At 40.8% G+C, this 21246-nt stretch overlaps 1 protein-coding gene across 4 annotated transcripts in view; it reads right to left on the bottom strand.

Annotated features, from left to right (window-relative positions):
- Positions 1-21246, bottom strand: part of LOC149255942 (chromatin remodeling protein EBS-like) — a 163189-nt gene that overhangs the window by 126560 nt on the left and 15383 nt on the right. The gene's annotated exons all lie outside the window — the stretch shown is intronic.

The raw sequence follows: 21246 nt of genomic DNA, 5'->3' as shown, positions 1-21246 counted from the left end.
ATTTCAGCTCACTTATGGATGGTTTTTTCATAACTTGTGAAAGCTACTTGGTCGGCTTGTGACCAAGGCTTGTTATTTGCACATTATTTTATAATTTTGGGGGTTCTGTTGCCACACAATCTAGCAGGCGTCCAAGGAGGGGTACCTAAGGCACAACTACTAGACCAAGTGACAACAATGGGAAAAAGACCCACTATCACCTCAGTCAATGTCCCCTTCTCTTTATGGACTTTCACCAATGGCAGGAGTCCCAATACAAAGGAAATCACTTGTAATGATGGGATCAATGATAAGGTATAAAGTGATTCCCAAGGCCCATTCAAGGAAAAAGGCTCAATTAAAGGCCTAATGCAAGGAAGGCTCTCCAAGAAAGACCTAGGATTGAAATCAAGACTAAGGGTTGAGATAACACAATGAGGCTAGGTGTGCCTAGAGTCAAGATTCCAAGATGTCATAGGACCTCTCAAGAAGCTAATTCAGATGGTTTACTTTTTGAAATATGATCTTGCTATACATGAGAGAGACACGGAAAGAAGCCCACACAAGACCTAGGGTTTACAAATTATCATGGGAGGAGCCCCTCTAATGTGCTCACTAGGTCAAGGTGAGAGAAGGATTGGGGTCTTGAATGATTTATTCCAACAAATACCAAGTTTTGCAACACCGAAGAAGACCACCTTATCCAAGGGAAGAAATAACTAGGTTTCAATCCAAAGGCACAGCTAGGGCATCAAATTTCCAGAGATTTTTCTATGGGAATTCACTCAAACTTGGAGATCTTGTAGAGGAGATACCAACATAGATACCTATCCAAATGGTTTTGAAAGATCTCCCTTCTATAAGATTTCGCAAAAGCCCTAGTTGGTCGTCTAGGAAAAGAGGCCAAAAAGTTTGGAGAGAAAAGAGAAGGAAAGGAAAGGTGACCACCAATTTTGCTTGGACTAGTGCCTAATCCTTGGGCTATGGAGTCTATGATGATTTAAAATTTTGCCAAAATCGTCTTCAAGGAGGCCAAAGAGTGATGCCCTAGCAAGCACTCTTCAACAATTACCCACCCAAGTTTTTATAGATTTTCATGGAAGAAAGATGATTCCCGTCCACTAGGAACATTCATCTATTGCTATACAATTACATGTGCAATTGCCAAGCAAATAACCTTTTATAATGATATTGAACAAAACTAGGACACAAAAGCATTAATTAATTGCAACAATCCCAAACATTAGACATTATTCAAGAGATATCTTCAACAAAATAACACTTACAAGATGACAAGAGATATATCCATCCATAGAACAAGAAGTGGCTCCAAGAAAGAAAGAAAATTTCAGCCTCCAAAGATATCGAAATGCATCAATAGAAGTCTCCAATAGTTACCCAAGAAAAAGTGCGAAATTCTTCAAGAGAATATATCCAAGTGTGATGATGATGATCTCTCACAATGGGAGAGATGTAAATTTATACGATCCTCTATCTAATTCAAATTAGCCTAATATCGCCTAAAATCATAAAATAATGTGCAAATAATATGTCCTTGGTGACAAGCCCACCAAGTAGCTCATAAAGTGAAGAATAAGCCATCCAAAGTGAACCGAAATGATGAAATCATGGTGTAGAAGGGCCATTGGAGGGCCTCGCTAAGTCCTCAAGGTGCCACAATGAGGGTGAGGGCTCCATGAATGATTGACAAGGGGATGGCGCTTTAATATCTAAGAAAAACATCATGTGGTGCTCCAAGTGTCTCTGGAGCACAAATAGTGGTCTCATGGGTATCCTGATGAAAAATAAGCCTGTAGACTGCTCCAAATGAGACAAACCTCCTTTGGGCCTCGAATCAGCAACCAAACCTTGTATATATTGTTAAGCCGGCTAGGGGCACTGTTGGTCCAAGTGCATCATCTCGCATATAATGTGGGGCAATGAACAAGTTCAGGTGAGGGGAACCTATGGGATGCCTACTACACCAAGTGACAACAATGGGGAAAGACCCATTGTCACCTTAGTCAATGGCCCTTTCTCTTTACAAACTTTCACCGATTTGAGGAGCCCCAGTAGGAAAGGAATCACTTGAAAAGGGAAGATTAGTGATTTATGTGTGAAGTGATTCCACTAAGCCCATTCAAGGGGAGGCATAATAATGGTTCAATGCTTCAAAGAAGCTAAAGGCTCTCCAAGAAAACCCTAGGATGGAGATCAAGACTTAGGGCTTGAAGTTTGCAATGATAACATGTATACCTAAGATCAAGACTCCAAAGGTGAGGTAGGACCTCCCAGGAAGCTTTATAAGATGATTTGACACTTCAGATAGGCTCTTCACTCTTCTTGAGAGACCTACTAAGGACTTTTTCTAGACCTAGGGTTTTTAGACATAACCGTGGGAAGAAATTCCTCCAAGGTATTCTGTAGGTCAAGGTAAGAGAGAGGAAGGAAGGGGTCTCTTATGATTTATCATATTGAATACAAGGCTCATACAACCCTCAAGAAAGCTACCTATCTAAGGAAAACCAACTAAGTCTCCCTTCTAGGGCACACCTAGGGCACAAGGATTTATGGAGATTTAACCGTGAGAATTCAACCAAATTTGGAGATCCTCAAGACAAGGTCTGAAGGAAGAGTTTTATCTGAATAGATTTCAAAAATTCCTTCTCTAAAAGAATTCACTTGATGCCCTAGCTAGTCGTCCAAGGAAAGAGGGGCTGAAATTTTGGAGGAAAGTAAAGTGGGATAAAAGAGGGATTGATCACCAAACTTTTCGAGCCGGTGCTAGTCCCTTGGGCTATGGAGTCTAAGATGATTTAAAATTGGCCAAAACCGTGCTGAAGGAGGCTAAAGATTGATGCCCTAGCAACCAACCTTTAACATTTACCCACTCAAGAATTATGGATTTTCATGGAAGAAAGACAAAATCATCCACTAGGAATATTTATCTATTATCATGTAATGAGTAACATATGCAATTTCCAACCAAATAGTCTTTTACAATGATATTCAACAAATTAGGGCACAAGGGCATTAATTAGTTGCAAAATTCCATACATTAGACATTATTTCAAGATAAAATATTCAACAAAAAGCACTTACAAGATGACAATAAGATATATCCAACCATAAACCATGAAGTAGCTTGGCAAGATTTGGAGGAGAGTGAACTCTGTTAGCACTGTGCATCAATCAATGTCGAAGATAACCACTCCACTGAACAATAATTGTCTATGTCCCCTTCATCATTTCAAGGTCGATTCTCAGTTCCATAGGAAGGACAGAAGTATGGCGCACGTGCCCAGACTCATCCTTGGCTTGCCTGATTCTAGAGCCCTCATTGCCACCTTCCCTCTCCCTTGTGCGACCCCCGCCTCCCAGTCACATCCTCTCTGCTTGGTTATTCTTCCACCGCCTCACATCAAATCTTCGCATGCTTCCCCTTCCCACCCCTATTCCCTGCTCCCGGCCTCCCTCCATCCCCCGGCCTCTATATATTTCCCCCTCCCCCTTCTCCCCCTCATTCTCCTCTCTGCCTTCATCCCTCTCCATTGGTCCTTCGCTCCTTGGTTCCTCTCACACGCAAAGCCCTTCTGCTCCTCTCATGGCTCCGAAGAAATGCTCGACCCTTGGTTCCAATGGGGGAGGTGCACGCAGTCGTGCAGCCTCCCATTGGCAGTCTCTAGGTTTGCCCCCCACTACTCATGTGGAGACCTCCGCAAGGTGCGCAGCTTTGTGCTACGCGGCAGCGGTTAATCCTGAAACTCAACAGCGCATTGTCGAATTAGAAGCCCAAGCAAATGATCTTCGAAGAGAGGTCACGACTGAGGAAGTCGACACCGACTTTGCCTGGATTCTGGATCCTACCCTCACTCGAGCGCGCGAAAACCTCTACACGCAAACTATCGAAACATGGTGGCAAATGAAAACCATCATGGGGCTAGCGATGCAGGAGCAGGAGGAGCGCACCAAGGCACTCGAAACAAAGATTGACAGTCTGACTGAGAAGTTTGTGATTTATGTCGAAGCCATCCACCACTGCCGATTTATAACTCGGGACGCACCGCAATACATTGTTATCAGGAAGAAGTCGATGACGAAGGTCCATTCGACTGCTGAAGGATCCCCAAGCATCAAGAAAGAGGCCGTTGGGGCCTCTACCAGTCGTCCGAACACCACCGCGCAACAGGAGGGAAGCTCTCAGGAGACTCCCATTCGTCTGGACGAAGATCTGGTAACCACCAACCAGGATTGACTTCGACAACCTCCTTTTTGTCTCTCTTCCTCCGCGGAGGACTGTCTGTCGTGGAGGAAAACGACTCTCGCCTTGTCTGCCTCGCTATGGCTTTCTTCTTGTTGAAATTTCTAAGTATTACTCGTTAAAAATTTTATCTGGATTCTCTAGTTTATTTCTCCTACTTGTTAATTACGAACAAGTTATTTAACCATATAAATACTGAAATAAACACAATACAGTCTCAACCATCTACAGATCAACAGCTGAAAGAAATAGACAAACACACAAGTGACACCGTTATTTTTGGACAACTCATCCCCAGAAAAACCCAACTTGGGAAAACCGATGCAACAATTCTGAGGGTTATTTTATTATGCAATCCTTCTGAGTACAACTGGGTGCCAAACCGGCTCACCCGACAGAGAAAATAGTCCGGCAGTAATACCTCTCTATTCGGAAGCATATATTCGGAAAGTCTGCCCCGTGAAACCCTCTCCAGCACAATCTGAAGGTCAACGTCAGCCCTCCTAGCCTCTGCGTCAGCGCTATGAGGCTCTACACAACCTCTACGGCCCTCTGCGTCAGCGCTATGAGGCTCTACACAACCTCTACGGCCCTCTGCGTCACTCCTGCAGCCTCTGTGTGGATGACGCAAGCCCTTCTGGCCTCTGCGCAGTCCCTTCTGCCTCTGTGTGGCTCCCTCTAGCTCAGTGTCTGCCTCTCTCTGCTTCTGCGTTGGTCTCTCGACACTATCTCTGCCTCATACTCACTGCCCCTCACTGCAACTGAACACTGATTCGATTTCTCTTAGCAAACCCCACTCTAGACAATCGAATGACTGATCACTCTAGTGTGTTCTCCAACTAACCCTCAAGCCTCCTCTTATACTTTTCATGTTGGTCCTTCAACGGCCGAGATTACATCTCTAACCAACAGCTAAGATTAGATTTGGCTTGATCCATGTCCTTTAAAACCTTCTAACCCAGTTTTATATTAATACCCATTAATATTTTATTTTTCCTAAGTTTAGACTTTGGAACTCCATTAAAAATATTAATTATTTTAATATCTCCTAAACCGGGTAGAATCTGCCCAAACCATTTCTGAGTCTTGGAAATCTCATGTGATTTAGCCTCTCCACCAATTTTCATGGCTAGAGCACATCCTATGCTACCCCAAAACAACACTTCTACTCTCTCTGTTTCTATACTTTGAGTTTTGAGAATGTTGTAAAGAGGGTTCTTCTCTGTTTCCACCTATGGACTCAGAACCCATTGTTGTCAAGGTTGCATTGTAAAAAAGATAAATCCATGGCCATTTCAAGGATTTTTGTTGGGTCTTGTGTCAGGCTCTCTCTCCCACACAACCCAAAATATGTAATTTGTTGGTTCCTACAGTAATATATTTTATCTTATTCACAAAAAAAAACAATTGCAATTTATCATCTCTCAAATCTGCACTAGCGAGTCTACAAAATAATTATGAGCAACTAGTCTATGGTCATTGCTAATTACTCCTCTATTTGAACCAATGCCTTTCCAATCACAAGGGGGTGTCCTTAGTGATCAGACATTGTCAACAACCTAACAAATCTGTCTAAATAGCACAAGTGATTAGCATACAAAATATTTGTCCTCGAGATGTGTGTAAACAACTGAGGATGAAAGTAAACTTTTAGCCAAATTAATAAAAGAGAGATTTAATTTCATTAACCAACTAGAGCTATTAATGATAAAAAAAAAAAATGGATATTGTTAAAATTGGCAATTAGGGCCAAACTCCACATGGGTCATCTTATTTATGGCCGTTGATATTTTTCTTGGATTCCTCTCTACGAAAAGTGTAGGATTGATCTAAAGATCATCCGATTCCGACATGTACAAATGAAGATATGAATTTATTTATATTATGGACAATTTGTCAAGGTCGTCTAGCAAGCAAAACAAGCATTCAAACCCCCAATTCATCCTCAACGTTGCATATAAAAAGAAGGAGACCTCAAGTCATTTGATCATCATCTCATCTCACATCTCTCTCTCCTCTTGTGATTGGGTATGCATTTCTAGGCAATCTTCTGTCTCACACGTGCGAAGGAAAGGAAGACAGAATTTTGTTGACTGCATTGACCAAGCTGCAGGGAGGTTGTTTGACTACGTTGAAATTTTTTTAATTCGGTTTGGGTGAGGTATCTCTGTCCTAGCAGGCCGCAGATCTGGGCACAAAAACCGAGGCAATCTGACCTCTCCTTTGACCAACGTTGACTGTACTAGGGTTGGTCGTAGGGTTGACTTTTATTGACCAGTTTTTACTAGACTTTTTCGGATTGTTTTGGGCTGATTAGACTTGTTGTTGGAGGCTGAAGTTGATTGGGTTTGACCAAGCTGAATTGAGGAAGAATTTTGCCCTACTGATCAACATTGACTTTTCTGGTTAGGGCTTTTTTTACTGTTGTCATAAATTATCAAAGTTGTAAATTGTACTATCTCTCTCTGTGCTGAACTATCAAAGAATATAAGAAGAATTGATCAAGGGTTTCCCCACATTGAGGTTTGTCCCTGGCTGGTGCCACATCTTGTGTCCTCTTGTCTTGGCTTGTCTTCTACTGTTTATGTTTATGTTCTATCTGCATTTTACTATCAAGTTGATGTGATTGCTAAATTGGATATTGATATTGGACTAATACAGAAATTGAAGTAAAATTGCTCTAAAGCATAGAACATACCATTGTTACCAAAAATTAACAGATATGCACTTTAAGTGGATATGGAATCAAAATAAGGGTACCAAGGCCATGCGCATCACTATAACAAAAGACAATTATTCAACCATGAGATTTAAAGAGATGCTAAGACACGACATAATTGAACCCTATTTGTATAGTAATCAAAAAATGTTTTCAACACAATGATGAACACGAGACTGATTGCATAACAAGCAGTGGGCACAGTGAGGGAAGTGTTAAATTTTCATTGGGCTAGATTGTTCTTTGCTTTAGATAATTGCATTTTGCAAAAAAATTCATATATTGCACTCACCCCATAATATCAAAAAATCATCAGCAATTATATAGAAAAAACAATAACATCAGCAGCGCAACAGAACAACAAAGAACAACAGAAGAAAAACATGCACAATAGAGACACCATGATTTAGGTCAGAGACCAGGGCAAAACCCCACAAAGGGGAAAACCCATCTGAATCTTCTTCTATTAGATATTCATTGATTGTTCAGCTGAGACACAAAGTACAATGAGAACAATTACATTAGGCTTCCAAGAGCCAACTCAAGACAGTTCATAACTTTCTTTGTGAATTGATCTCTAGAGAGTTGCTACCATATCGTTGTCAAAGAATATCTTAACTGTCAAGACATCATAAAAGGAACGTACCATACATCAGAGTGTGACTGCCATCCTGTATTATAGTTATCGTCATCAAAGTTGTTGTCATATCAGTGTTACTGCAATGCTCTAGAGGTCACTGAAATGTTAGGGTTACAGTTATACATCAAGGTATTACAGTCACATACATCTATGTCATTGTTCATGAGATAACCCGCACATCACAAATAATCTATCATATCAAAGCTTATTGTTTCAATGTTAGATAGGTCATTGTCTCACTGTAACATAAGTCATTGTCTCACGTGGGTTATTGTCAACAAGAGTATGTTGTCACAGACTCACAAGGTCACTGTTACTGCACGATATCACATATCATTGTTACAATAATCACATCAAAGTCTCTCTCATATAACCATGCATCTTTGAAATTTTCACCCAAGCCATGCTTACGTTGTCATAAATACATTGTAGCTAGTATTGCCATATATCATGATCATAGTCCTACTTTCATAGTCGAAGGTATTACTAACATATATCTTCTGCAATAGGAATCATAGTGAATAATATGTGTCATAGCTAAAACGAGCCTCAGTGGAAGCAATTTAAACCACGATGCATAATGCGTAGCATAGATAACATGAGCCACGGGCTATGCAAATGCAAACCTTAAAGACATAATTACGAACCATAAAGTGAGTCACAGATATTAAAGCAAACCTCAGAGAGATAGGAGCGAGTCACAGTAATTTCTTTGAGCATAGCAATGCCACATGGAGAATGCAAACCACATATTGTATTACGAGCCACTGTGATGAATAGAACAAGCTACTGTTCATGTAGAGTGCGAGCTACAAGGAGTGGACAGCATGCCACTGTAACATACAGAATGCGAGACGTGTAGACATGTTGCGAGCCAAAGACTACATCTCTCAAACATATATATGAAAATAGTCAACGAATCAAAAACAAAATATAATATTCGAGCCGTCCAATGTGCCGCAAAGAAGGTCAAGAAGTCATGGAAAATAAAGCAAACTACAGAGATCATTGAACTTGTAGCCTTCACGTCACACAAGCTAGGGTTAGTTTTTCGCATCACAAAAGATTAGGGCTTCTCATATTTCGCAGAAGAGGAACCATAATAATGCTGATTAATTCATAGAGATAATTCATCCTTAGACGCCTAGAACTTCAACCAAGAAGAGCCATCTATACGAGTTGTTTCTGCCTCAGAAATCACCATAGAATATTATCAAATTGTGCTTGTGAAATAGATGAATAGGAAAGCCAATATATAGAAGTTTTATCACATCTTAGGATGAGCCATCTTGATGTTTGAGGCCAGCTTATGGAAGGGATCTCAAATTCGAAATTTTTCTACATAATTTTTTTCACATTGTTATTAAATTAATAATAATAATAATTCATTTTAATCCAATCGAATTTTTCCTTATTGCCAATATAAATCTTCTTTGGGGCTCAAGCGGTTGTTCTTGGAGACTTAGGATTTCTATGGGAAATCCATCCCATAGCTGCCCCACTTTTCAAGAAGCAGCAATGAAAGAAGACTACAAATGAAAGAATGAAGGGACTGTATTATATAGACTGTTTGCTGGAACTTTTGTCTCCCTAGTTCAAGTCTCCTCCACAGTATCTTTATAGGAGTAAAAGGTCAAAGGATAAGTGCAAGCTGTTACCATCCAAATTAGCAGCCTTAGTAAGGTCACAGTCAAGGTGCTAGGGGGTAAGCACACAAAATATATGTCCATAGTTAATTTAGCATGATTGCCTATCACCTTAGGCCAACTCCTAAAAAACCACAAGGGGTATTCCAATCTACACACACTTCACCAACAATTCTAGAGACTAGTGCCTATAGATGATGAACGTTAGGAATTGATTGGAAGAAAATGATAGGTCTGATATATGAATAAGAATGCAGAAAATTCAAACCAGCATGTGAAAGCTCACATAAAGAGGGAAGGATGCATATATCAAATGAGACGATTTGCCTTTGGTTGCCACTTGATTTTGTTACCTGATCTGGACTAGTTTGCTGCTGCCCTACACATCCAGACCTGCAAAATTAATCCCAAATTTGGAGTGTCTCTCAAGCAACCCGAAGGTGTATAAACACACTAGAATGATGGATCCTTGAGCCTGGGCATTGAAAAAAGAAAATACAGCCCAACAACAATAAAATGCAAGTAAACAGTAAACTACAGCAATCTGATCCAAACTTGCATGAAATAGGGGAGTCAATTCCACTAGGGTCAAAATTGAAAAATGCCCTAAACAAGAATGAAAATTTTTGCAGCACTTAGGGTAACTTAAATGACTTCCAAATGTTAATAACATGCACCTGAAACAAAAATGATGATAATAATAAAATTATATTTAGAGCATAGTTAGAATGGGCTCTGCGGCGAAAATGGCGAAATTAGGGTTTAAGCTCAGGGAGGAAATCCTCAGTCGGTGGTTATGGCGGTGCAGCTTAGTCGTGACTAGTTTATACCTGGACGCTATGGGGAGAGTATACACCATTATCATATGCTACGGTAATTGTTATCGGGTAGTGTTTTAGTCGGCAACAGTTGGAGGGTCGGTCCCTTTAGGTTTCCCTGCTGCGGAGGTTTGTCAGTGGTGTTTTACCTGAGGGTGTTAAGGTCAACAACAAGAAATAATGGTGGTCTTTTGGCGGATACTGAACCCAAGTCAGCGCTTGTCGTGGCTCGTGAACCTTTGCTCGAAACAGCAACCGGTGGATAGAAATGGCGTTTATGCATGGATGAAGAGTTAATAAATTATTCATCCGATACCATGGACTCATCCCAAATATGGGTCGAAGATAAACATCTGTCGAGGGGAGGGATTTCACCGGACCCGAACCTGCCACCGGACGCCCAAGTTGTTGTTTACTCCTCGGTAATGGAGGACATGGAAGTAACCCTACAAGGGTTAGGGTTTACACAACCGGACTTAGTGGTGACCAAGGGATTACTCAACCTGGGGGTGGAACAGGAACAACCCTTTCTGAATATTCCTTTGCCTTCAAAGCTGTTGTACTAGGCACACAAACAACAAGGTATTGAGCATAATGTACAGGAGATCTCGTGTGTGGCTGCGGGAAGTGAGAGCAGAACGGTTGTGGACAAGAATGGGGGTTTAAATCAAGCTTACTGCACTCCTGGGGCTATCGTTGCTGATCTTCCATCTTCGGGTCTTGCTCCAGCGGCCCGAACATCTAGGTGCTTCGATGGTATTACCCGACAAGACTTGGGTCCTGAGGAAAACAAGGCCTCAGACTCGGACGAAAATCATCAAGCGGGAGAGGAGCAGCAATCAATAACACAGGAACACAGGTCGGGAGGGCATAAAAAAACCAAGTGCTCAAAGGTGCGCGAAAGGGGGCATCTACTGGTATTTGGTTATGGTATAAGCATGGCTCAAGTGACGCTCACTGAGAGCACTTTGTTGGTGGGAAGGGCCTAGGGCCGAAACTATACACCGGCGCCGCTAAAGCGGTGTACAGCGGAGATATGGGGTCATCTAATGGAACAGTTGCCTGCGGTAATCACCATGTCCAGGGGATGGTTCGCTCTTATTTTCCCGCAACCGAAACCTGTTAACTGGGTTTTAACAAGATATTGGCACATTGAGATGACGCCAGTGCTCCTTAAGAGATGGTCGCCCCTCTTCGACCCGGAGAAGGAAAAAATGGGGGCAGGGCCGATTTGGGTGCGGCTCCCAGGGTTGCCACTGCAATTCTAGTCAGAGGAGATCTTTAAGTGCATTGGGGATGATCTAGGCGTTTATCTGGACCACAACAAATCTTATAATGAAACAGGGTGCCTAGACATAGCCAGAATACTGGTGCATTTGGACACCCGTGAGGGTTTGGTGGAGAGTTATCTGCTTCAGATGGGGGAAATTGTGTGGTGGCAGATACTGGACTACGAGGGGATACCCTTCCGCTATAGGAGGTGCCATGAGGTCGATCACCTATACAAACACTGCCCATTTATCACTGGGAAACAGCTGGAACCCCCAAGAAGCTATGTATCAGTGAGTACGCAGACAAAAGCGGAGGCAGATACAACTCCAGTTGTGCACACAAACTAACCCCAGATGAGTCGGAGAGGGGAAGTGGAGGTGGCACACCAGACAAACTCCTGGACTCCCAATGCTCCAGTCACCCGCTCTCGATCAAGGGGCCCTGATTTATTTCTAGGTACTCTTCAATCCTCTCCCCTCTCTACTCAAAATTTTATGATATCTGAAAATGCATTATCATCTTTTATCGTTTCGGGTTCGGGTATTGGGGCAAGCAAATTGAGCTATATAAATTGTCATGTGGTGTCCACTCCCCCTCTCCTCTAATTGCTACTTCGGCCACTCATTTGGACCCTCTACCAAACACCTCTAGGGAAGGCTCGAGCTGTTGTGGATCCCATAGATATAACCTGAGATCGCTACGCCATCCTCGAACCCTCTCTTTCGGCTTTGGCGAGGACCTTATACCCTCTAAAACCCTCAAACTACCTAGGGGCAAACAATCTCATTTATCCAAAGCCATCCAGAGGGCAGGTATTGCGGTGGTGACGGGCATACAGACTCCTATTGACCGATACTTAGAGCAAAAGGAAACCTTGACAGGGTTACCCCATGAAATGCCTCTCCTTCAATTGCAGGGGTTTGGCCAGCCTGGATAAGAAACTAGCTCTCAGGAGGCTGATTGGAACAGATAGGATAGATGTAATATTATTGCAGGAGACTCTGGGAGAAGGGATCTCCATTAACAAGATCTTGCTAAAGATGCTCCCGGATTGGGATTTCCACTCACTGGATGTAAGAGGGAGATCTGGGGGCTGCGCTTTGGGTTTCAATAACAAGACTATTAAGGTAGACAATATTTGGGGGCGCGGAGGATTTCTAGGGGCTGATCTCAAAGCCCCACTAATATCGATTTACTTTTAAGATTGATTAATATCTATGGACCATACCACAACAAGGAGGCTTACTAGGACAAGCTGCTAAGTGCAAATTTCATGCAGGTGAACAATTTGATCATTGGGGGTGACCTAAACTTCTCTTTGGGGCATGCAGAATCCTGGGGCAATAGGGCACAGACTGACCCCCTGACGGATTATTTTGAATATATGATGGACTCCTATAATCTCATGAACATAGACTCGACCAAGATTCTGCCAACTTGGAGGAATAGAAGAACAGGCGAGGATGCTCTGGCCAGAAGACTGGACCGCTTCTTGATTAAAACTCCTTTGTTGGCTAGCTTGGACCGAATTCGTCAATGGGTGGGATCAGGGGGTATATCCGACCACTCCCCGATTTTTATGGAGATTATGGACTCCAACCATAAACCAAACTCCCCTTTCAAATTTAACGCCACTTGGCTTGCTGAAGCTGAATTCCATAAGTTGGTCATGGAGTCCTAGACTCATTGTGGTCTAGACAACAGCAACTCACCGGCAGAGGTGATTGCCTGCAACTTGACTCACATCAAATTCAAAACCATTAGTTGGGCCAAAGAAAAGAAACAAAAGGATGAGGCCACTTTACAGAGGATTGAATCTGACATTAAGGAACTGGAAATTTCGTGGATTACAAGTTACACAAACACTGAATCAAAGGATCATCTAATCAGATTGGAAACTGAAAAGATTCGCCTCCTGAGATAGAAAGAGGAGACTTGGAGATTAAAGAGCAGAGCGATATGGTTAAAGGTCGGGGACGAAAACTCAAAGTTTTTCCAACAATATGCCAAGGGGAGAAAAATTATTAACACTATCTGGTCACTGAGGGATCAGACTAGTAGGGAGGCCAGCACTTTCAACCAACTTGCTGATATGGGCATTAGACATTTCTCACATATATTCAAAGTGCCTAGGGAAGCTTCCATAGCTGAGATATTTCGCATTGCTGAAGTTTTTCCTAGATTTGTGGAGGATGAAGATGCAAAGACCCTAAATGTACTAGTGACGCTGGGGGAAATAGAAGCTATCCTGAAATGGTTCAAAAGAGATAAGAGCCAAAGACTTGATGGTTGGCCTATGGAATTCTACCTCACTTTTTTTATCATATTGGGCCAGACCTTCTATTGGCTATTGAGGAATGCAGACTTTCTAGCCGATGTATGAAGGTTTCAACTCGACATTTCTTGCCCTCATCCCCAAAGTTGATAACCCTCTATCCTTTGACGACTATCGACCCATCTCCCTTTGTAATTGTATATACAAAATAATCTCTAAAATTATTGCTAATCGCATCAAACCTTTCTTATCCAAGATGATTTCCAAGGAACAATTTGCTTTCCTTAACCAGCGCCATATCCATGAAGCCATAGGGACCGCTCAAGAAGGGCTCCACTCGATCAAAAAAAAGAACACCAAGAGTATCATCCTTAAAATTGATCTATCAAAAGCCTTTGATCGTGCCAGTTGGTCTTATCTTCAGCTTATTCTTACCCATATCAAGTTTCCTCACTCGTTCATAAAATGGATCATGTGTTGTTTCACATCCACATCCTATAGTATTCTCATCAATGGGGCTGCATTGGGGTTTTTCCATGCTGAACGTGGTCTGAGACAAGGATGTCCATTATCACCATTGTTATTTCTTTTGATCATGGAGGGATTAAGTAGATTGTTAATTAAAGCTCGTGCTGAAGGGTCATTGGGTGGTGTAAAGATATCTGAAGTGTCTTATCCCTCACATCTATTGTTTGTATGCGATGTTCTAATTTTTTTAAATGGTTCAATCTGTGATACCACATGCTTCAAGAAAATACTATCCCTGTTTTGTAAAGCTACAGGTATGGAGCCCAACTTCAACAAATCCACCATCTTACTGGTGTCTTTCTTACAAAATGAACAAAGACATGATTTACAACAATTTCAATTTGTCAGGAAAGAGCTGGAGACGGGACACAAATACCTTGGATTCAAGCTCAAACCCAACGGTTATCGTATTGCTGATTGGACATGGCTCATTGCAAAAATCGATGGTCGTATAAACATATGGCAATATAGATGGCTATCCAAAGCTGGCAGACTCACTCTGATCAAATATGTGTTGGAGGCCATCCCGGTATAGTGGATGACCCTTGCCTGGATTCCAAAAGGTATCATCAACAAAGTTCAACAAATATGTTGTTGATTCCTATGGCGAGGGAAAAATGTGGGGAGGACATTTGCTTGGGTCCACTGGGACAGGATAAGGAAACCTAAAATATGGGGAGGTTGGGGTATAAACAGTGTGGAAAAAGTCTTGCAAAAAATCCCAATTTAATCCTAAAAACGCGATTTTTTGAACTAAACGATTTAATCCCCCGACTTTTTGGTGACTTTTTCACAAACGAAAAAAAACGCGATTTTTTCCTTATACTCCCGATTTAATTGGGAGTCGACCCAAAAAGTCTTCCTCCCTTCCCAGGTCGCGGATAAAGAGGCCGCAAAAGTGAAAAAACTATAAATTGAAGCTTTCATCCATGCATTTTCAAGTTATTGCATTGTATTGTTTGTCATACTTCTTGCGAGCATAGCAATCTCATTTGTAATCTGTTAGTTTTGAGGTTAAGATATGTTTTTGTTTTCCAAGGAAAAACAAATCTTTATACTTCATATTTCTAGTTAGAAAGCAAAGTATACATTGGCTAAGCCTCTAGACTTTCAGTGATCCAGACTCTAACAACCACTGCCCCTTCAAAAGATTACAAAAGTACCAAAAGGACATGCATACAATAGTCTTCCGTAGAAAGAACCCCACACCATCAAAAACATTGTTACAGTTGTTGAATGCTTCCAGAAGAAACAACAAAGAGGAGGTAATGAAGATCAAATAGCAACAATCTGTCCAAAAAAAACAAAACCAGTGCCTCAAAAAAGAACCCATTTATCAGACAGGAACAAAGTACCTGTGAAATCTTGTGACAACAAAGATCCTTCCTGCAATGAGAGCACGTTTTGAAAGGGAATCTTCTTTAGTGGTGAATTCCCTATAAATGTGGGGAAAGGTTATGTATCAGAAGTGGATTTTACCTCCAAGAGTTTTTGAGCAATAGATGCCAAGGCTAGGTTAATAATCTGACATCTATTGTTTTCTCAGAAAATAAGCAGCGTGGATTCACCAAGCGTTAATTTTCACATCTACTGTGATACTCACTGTTAATTTTCATTGGACCTACCACCTGACACCTTATTACCCAAGCAGATTACAATCTACTGAATAAATGCATGACTTATTTCTTAATACAATTAGCAGAAACAAAAATTAAAAGGGGAAGAGGATCTCAGTGACTGATTACTTGGATATACATTTATTATATTTTTTGTTGATATTTTGACTCTTGAGAGTTGAGACTCGGACAGGACTCAAAATTCAGGAGTTGATTCACTATTTTGATATGTGATGTAGCATTAGATTTCATATACATATTATATATTAGCTTTCTTTACATGTTTATCTGGAAATGCATTTATTTGATGTTGTGGATACTCTAGATGTTAAAAAAATAAATAAAAAATGAATAATTTTGTGGTTTTTTAATTTTGCCAACTTTTTCAAAAAACTCCTGACTTTGACGAGTTTTTCAACTTTTGGACCCTTGCCGAATTAATCCCGACTTCGAATTTTTCCACATTGGGTATAAAGGACCTACATGGTTTTGCAAAGGCACTGGCTACCAAGATGGGATGGCAAATTATCACATCAGATAGCCTATGGAAAGAGGTGGTCTACTTTAAATATATTCACCCTCTATCTATCATTGAATGGATTCGTAGGCCAACACAATGCATATCCGATGGATCTATCATATGGAAGACTATCTCGCAGTCTATTAGTATCATCAAGGATGGACTGGCTTAGTGAATCGAGAATGGAGAGAAGGTACGAGTCACAACTGGTTATTGATGCCTAGTCTGGATGTGGGAACGCACACATACTACCACTGGCATTACGACAAATCCTTTGAACGGCTGGCATCACCCAGATCTCTCATATAGCTGATGGCAGACATCCAAACAGGTCTCAGAAATGGATGGATGCACTGGACCTCAGAATATCGGGCAGATGGAGAAGGGTATGACATAGATTTATCAGTGCATTGGAGGAAGCAAATATCAGAATTACTCTACAGGAAGATGAAATCATATGGGTGAGAGCACCTCATATCCGATATACTCCAAAGGATGGGTACACTGCTCTTATGAATGCTCTAGACCCGGTAGAAGGTGCTGGTGGTGGTGCCCACTATGGAAGCTTAAGGCACCTCACAAATCTCGGTTGTTTATGTGGTGTATACTATCGAACAAAGTACCCATGGAGGTCAACCTTATGCGACGGGCCTTTCATGGTCTGTCTAGATGTTGTCTCTGCAAGGAAAACATAGAGGATATCGACCACTTATTCCTTCACTGCCCGGTTGCTAGTCAAGTGTGGATTCATATCACTGCCTCCCTCAATATTATGCACAGATGGGAAAGCCCGCATATATCTGATGCCTGGCAACTTTGGTGGAATGAGGCAGCCTCACAAAAAGTCAGAAACCTCCCTCTAATTGTCTATTGGGGTATCTGGCTGACCAAGAATAGCAGTATTTTCCAGGATGCTCCGACTCATTGGCCAGCCACATGCAATTATATCGCTACTATCTATAATCTGATTCTTGAAGACTCTAAACACCACCATGCTTGGGTCATCATCCCGAAAGTAATAGACAAGAGCATACCCTAGGCATACTTCAATGGGTCGGCTCAGGCCGCTGGTTGTGGGGGGGGTTGTACTTCATATAAATGACTTTCACTTCTTCAAGATCAAAGTGGGCTTAGGGAGAGGCACCAACAACTATGTTGAACTTAATTGCCTAAGATACCTTCTCATATTTGCTCTCGAACAAAATTGCCACAAGATACAAATCTTTGGGGACTCACAGCTAGTTATAAATTGGATCAACTTTGCATATCATTGCCACTTGCACACACTCAGGGGTTTACTGGATGAAGCACACACTCGGGGGTTTACTGGATGAAGTCGTCACTCGAAAATCACAATTTGATTTTATTGTATGCTCTCATATATACAGGGAAAGGAATGCAGTCGCTGATTTTCTTTCCAAAGAGGCCGCGCAGCAAAACAAGGGGTAGTGGTTGATATAGGAATTCAGAGATCGGGTGTTCTACCAGTTTTTTCATCGACCATTCATCAAGATGGATGGGAATATTTCGGAATGATCTTTATAAAGATCATTCGTCTTTTATTTTGCTTTTTGATCAACCTTGTGTTCACAAGACTGTTATGATTTTAACTTTTTATGTAAATATTATGTTGATATTGTAAATATTGAACTATGACACTGTACTGATCTGAATGGTTTTTCCATTTACTGGTGACTGCATCTCACACATGCTGAAGATACAACATGTAATTTTCTTATAATTAATGAAAATTGCGCTTTTTCTTGGGAAAAAAGACACGCACCTGAAACATTTTAGAAATGAAATTAGGAATTATGAGCATTCGAAACAACCTTTTTCACAAAGCCCTAAGACCACTCTTATTGATTCTTGCAAAGACATTGCTGTAATAAAATTCTAGAATTTTAAGGACACCTTCAAACCCTTAAAATGATGTTAGATAAAACCTTGAAAGCACAAAATAAGAGGATCACCTTGTACTTGGACCCCATTAGATAAGCAATTATGGCACAAATCCCAAGAAAAACATCTAGCTCAAAAATGCAATCCATGGATTTATTATGGACAATAAATAAATAATTTTCAATAGTATATTTTGACAGTTAGATTTTTCTATTTCTTATTTTTTCTTTTTTTTTGTATCTTTTAACTTGTAGAAAAATAAAAGACAATAATTTTGGAGTCTCGTGATAAGTGATTGGTTGTTGGATTAGGGCTTAAGTGCCTTATCTCCACTAAATCAATAAGAATCAAGATGAATGCCCCTCTTAAAGTTGGTTATCTAATGCTTGTAGATTAGGGAAAGAGGTTAGGACCCTAGAAATTAAATTAGCCTCTTGTCTAATCAAGACAAGTTATGAAAACAAAGCCTTGAATAAAGGTATCCCTCTAGGGGAAAGCCTTCAACCACAAGATCAACTATGGAATGAAATAAAATCAAAACCCTTGTTAAGGACCCCTTGAGGCAATGGCCTAACAAGAAGATTCAATACTTACCTCACACCAACAAATGAGAAGTGAAAGAACAAATCCTTGACGCCTCCGTCCAAGTGACAATGTTTCCCTTCAATGGATCGATCTATGTAGCCTTATAGTACTTTTGAATCATCAAAATAATGCCTTAGAAAAAATATGTAGAATAAACAAGAAAGAGAGATGTCAATAGTTGACACCAACGCTTTATGAAAATATTATATTGTCACATAATGATCTCAACAATTTACAACGGTTTGGTAGGAGAGGGGGCTCTCATTATATAGATGAGGCTCTCAAGATCTCTCCCCCTTTTGCTTCCTAGAAATGTTTGTGGAACTTCAAGAAAGATTGATTTGTCATCCACAAAAGGCTTGGAGACTGTCATTACAGAAAAATGCTTTGACTTGAAGATGACTTGGCTCACATTATAAAGTGCAATGGACATCTTTCCTTGCATTGGGAAACATGATAGGTCCCCCAAGAAGTGTAAATGCATCATGAACTGTGAGACTGCCATGTAAAAATGATGATATAAAATAACCAAGGCGAAAGAAGTGCATAAATAAGATAGAATGGTCCATGTGAGGAACAAACATAGGTGCACTAAACATGTGTGTTTCCACCCTTACATAGTGAGATCACCTTTACATAGCAATAACATAAGTGAGTAACTAAGGGCTCCCCTAAATCATCTGTCCAAGTAGATCCATCCCAAGAATGCCTGCATACCTACCCAAAACATAGATACCCAACATGGCAGGGAGTTACTCCCACCAAGTGATAGTCAGCCATAAAGGAAATAAAACCAAGCACCTTAACAATGGGGACTAAAAGGACTAGGCATGAGTATTCCACGTGTGGAATATAAGATACCTGATAACCAACACTTCTACACTTGATCCAGCAAAAATTTGTACCGTACACTGCAGAGGATCTAGGGCATGACACGCCCCAACTGTGCATTAATAGAAACTGAAGATCCACGCTCCATGTACACTGGATATCAGGCAGTCATTTTCTAAATGGAACTACTGTCAACAGTGAACTCAAGTTGCTGTCAAATCACACCAAATAAACAAATAAAAGGCTGTTTCAGGGCAAATTTTGTGCATACATATGCTGGCAGCTGGCTGATAAGACGTGAACCTGCCCAAAAACTGTCACTAAGCTGCCACCTGTGAAGAGAAACCTCTTAAAAGAAACCTAAGCACTCAAACTGCGAAAGTTGAGTGGGTCAAAACTCAAAACTGTTGTCATTTCACTTCTAGCTCAGTAGTTTGCCAATAAACTCTCACTGCAGCATTGCTACAGCCACATATATGGCCATTCTCACAGTCCAACCTTGAATCTCACCTTTAAAAAACATATTTGCACACAACTCAAGAGATAATTCATCCTCAAAGTCCATGCCACCGAGAATAAAACAGCCATAGACTTCCCTTGAATGACTGTGGCTCATACAGACCTTCAGCCAAAACTCTGATTTAAAAGGAGGCCAACTTAGGTTTTTTTATCATAGCAAAAGCAACTAGGTTTTTAGTTGATCAAAAATAGTACGAGTCGAAATAGGGTTTTTGTTGGCCAAAGATAGCACAAATACCAAGACAAATTAGGATCTCTAAAATTGGTAAAGGATCATCTACTGGTATTTAAAACTCATGCCACGAGAAGGACATATGCATTAGACTGTACCAAGTAACCAAACTTAGCAAAATGCAAAATATATTGAAGGAGGTTGGATTAGGATTTGGAGGTTGGCATAGCCAGCACAAATTCGACCTAGGGTTTGCCTCAAGTGACAACCATGCCAATGGCTACCACATGCCACAATGACAACACCTCCATTTACTCATTACTGCGCATCTGAACCATAAAACTAGACCCCATACCTACCACAAATAGAACTGCTAAGCATAGCCATGCCAAAAGTACCATCCCGGCTCCTAAAAATAGGAAAGACAAAAAATGAAGGGAACTGCTATGTGACTGCTGCCAACTACAACACGTCTTAAAATAAGCATTGCTAAAAGTGGCAGCATCTCACATGTCAATGAAAGCAATGTCATCAGACTAGCCTTTTTGCAGGGAACCCAAATGAATGCTCAAAATCGACATGGGACTTCTAAAACTGTAGCAGCTAAAATTGGCAGTGCTGTGAAAATGCTCATATTTACCTGAAAGAGCTCATTGGCATTATGAGCTCTCAAGGACCAATAATATCTGATCAACTCTAACAATAATTTGACTCCTAAAAAATAGAAAAACTGCTAAAATTAGCAATCTTCTCGAAATTTTGTGAAAATGCCTCTGAATTTTGAAATGAACTCTAATCCCTAAGAAATCAGATGCTCCTATCACTGAAAACCAACCTGATAATAAAAGCTAGCTAGATCTTAACCCTCCAGAACTATGTCCTGCTATGGGAGATTATGTCTTCAATTTTTTAATGCTTCCATAATACAAGTTGACTATAAAAAGCACATTTCCCTGACCCGTG

The sequence above is a fragment of the Pinus tabuliformis genome, chromosome 7 (genome assembly GCF_031772625.1).
Source record: "Pinus tabuliformis cultivar Carrire ecotype Pingquan chromosome 7, CPIR1, whole genome shotgun sequence".
Taxonomy (NCBI): Eukaryota; Viridiplantae; Streptophyta; class Pinopsida; order Pinales; family Pinaceae; genus Pinus; species Pinus tabuliformis.
The sequence above is the reverse complement of the archived record's forward strand: the minus strand, read 5'-3'. Positions and strand labels throughout refer to the sequence as shown.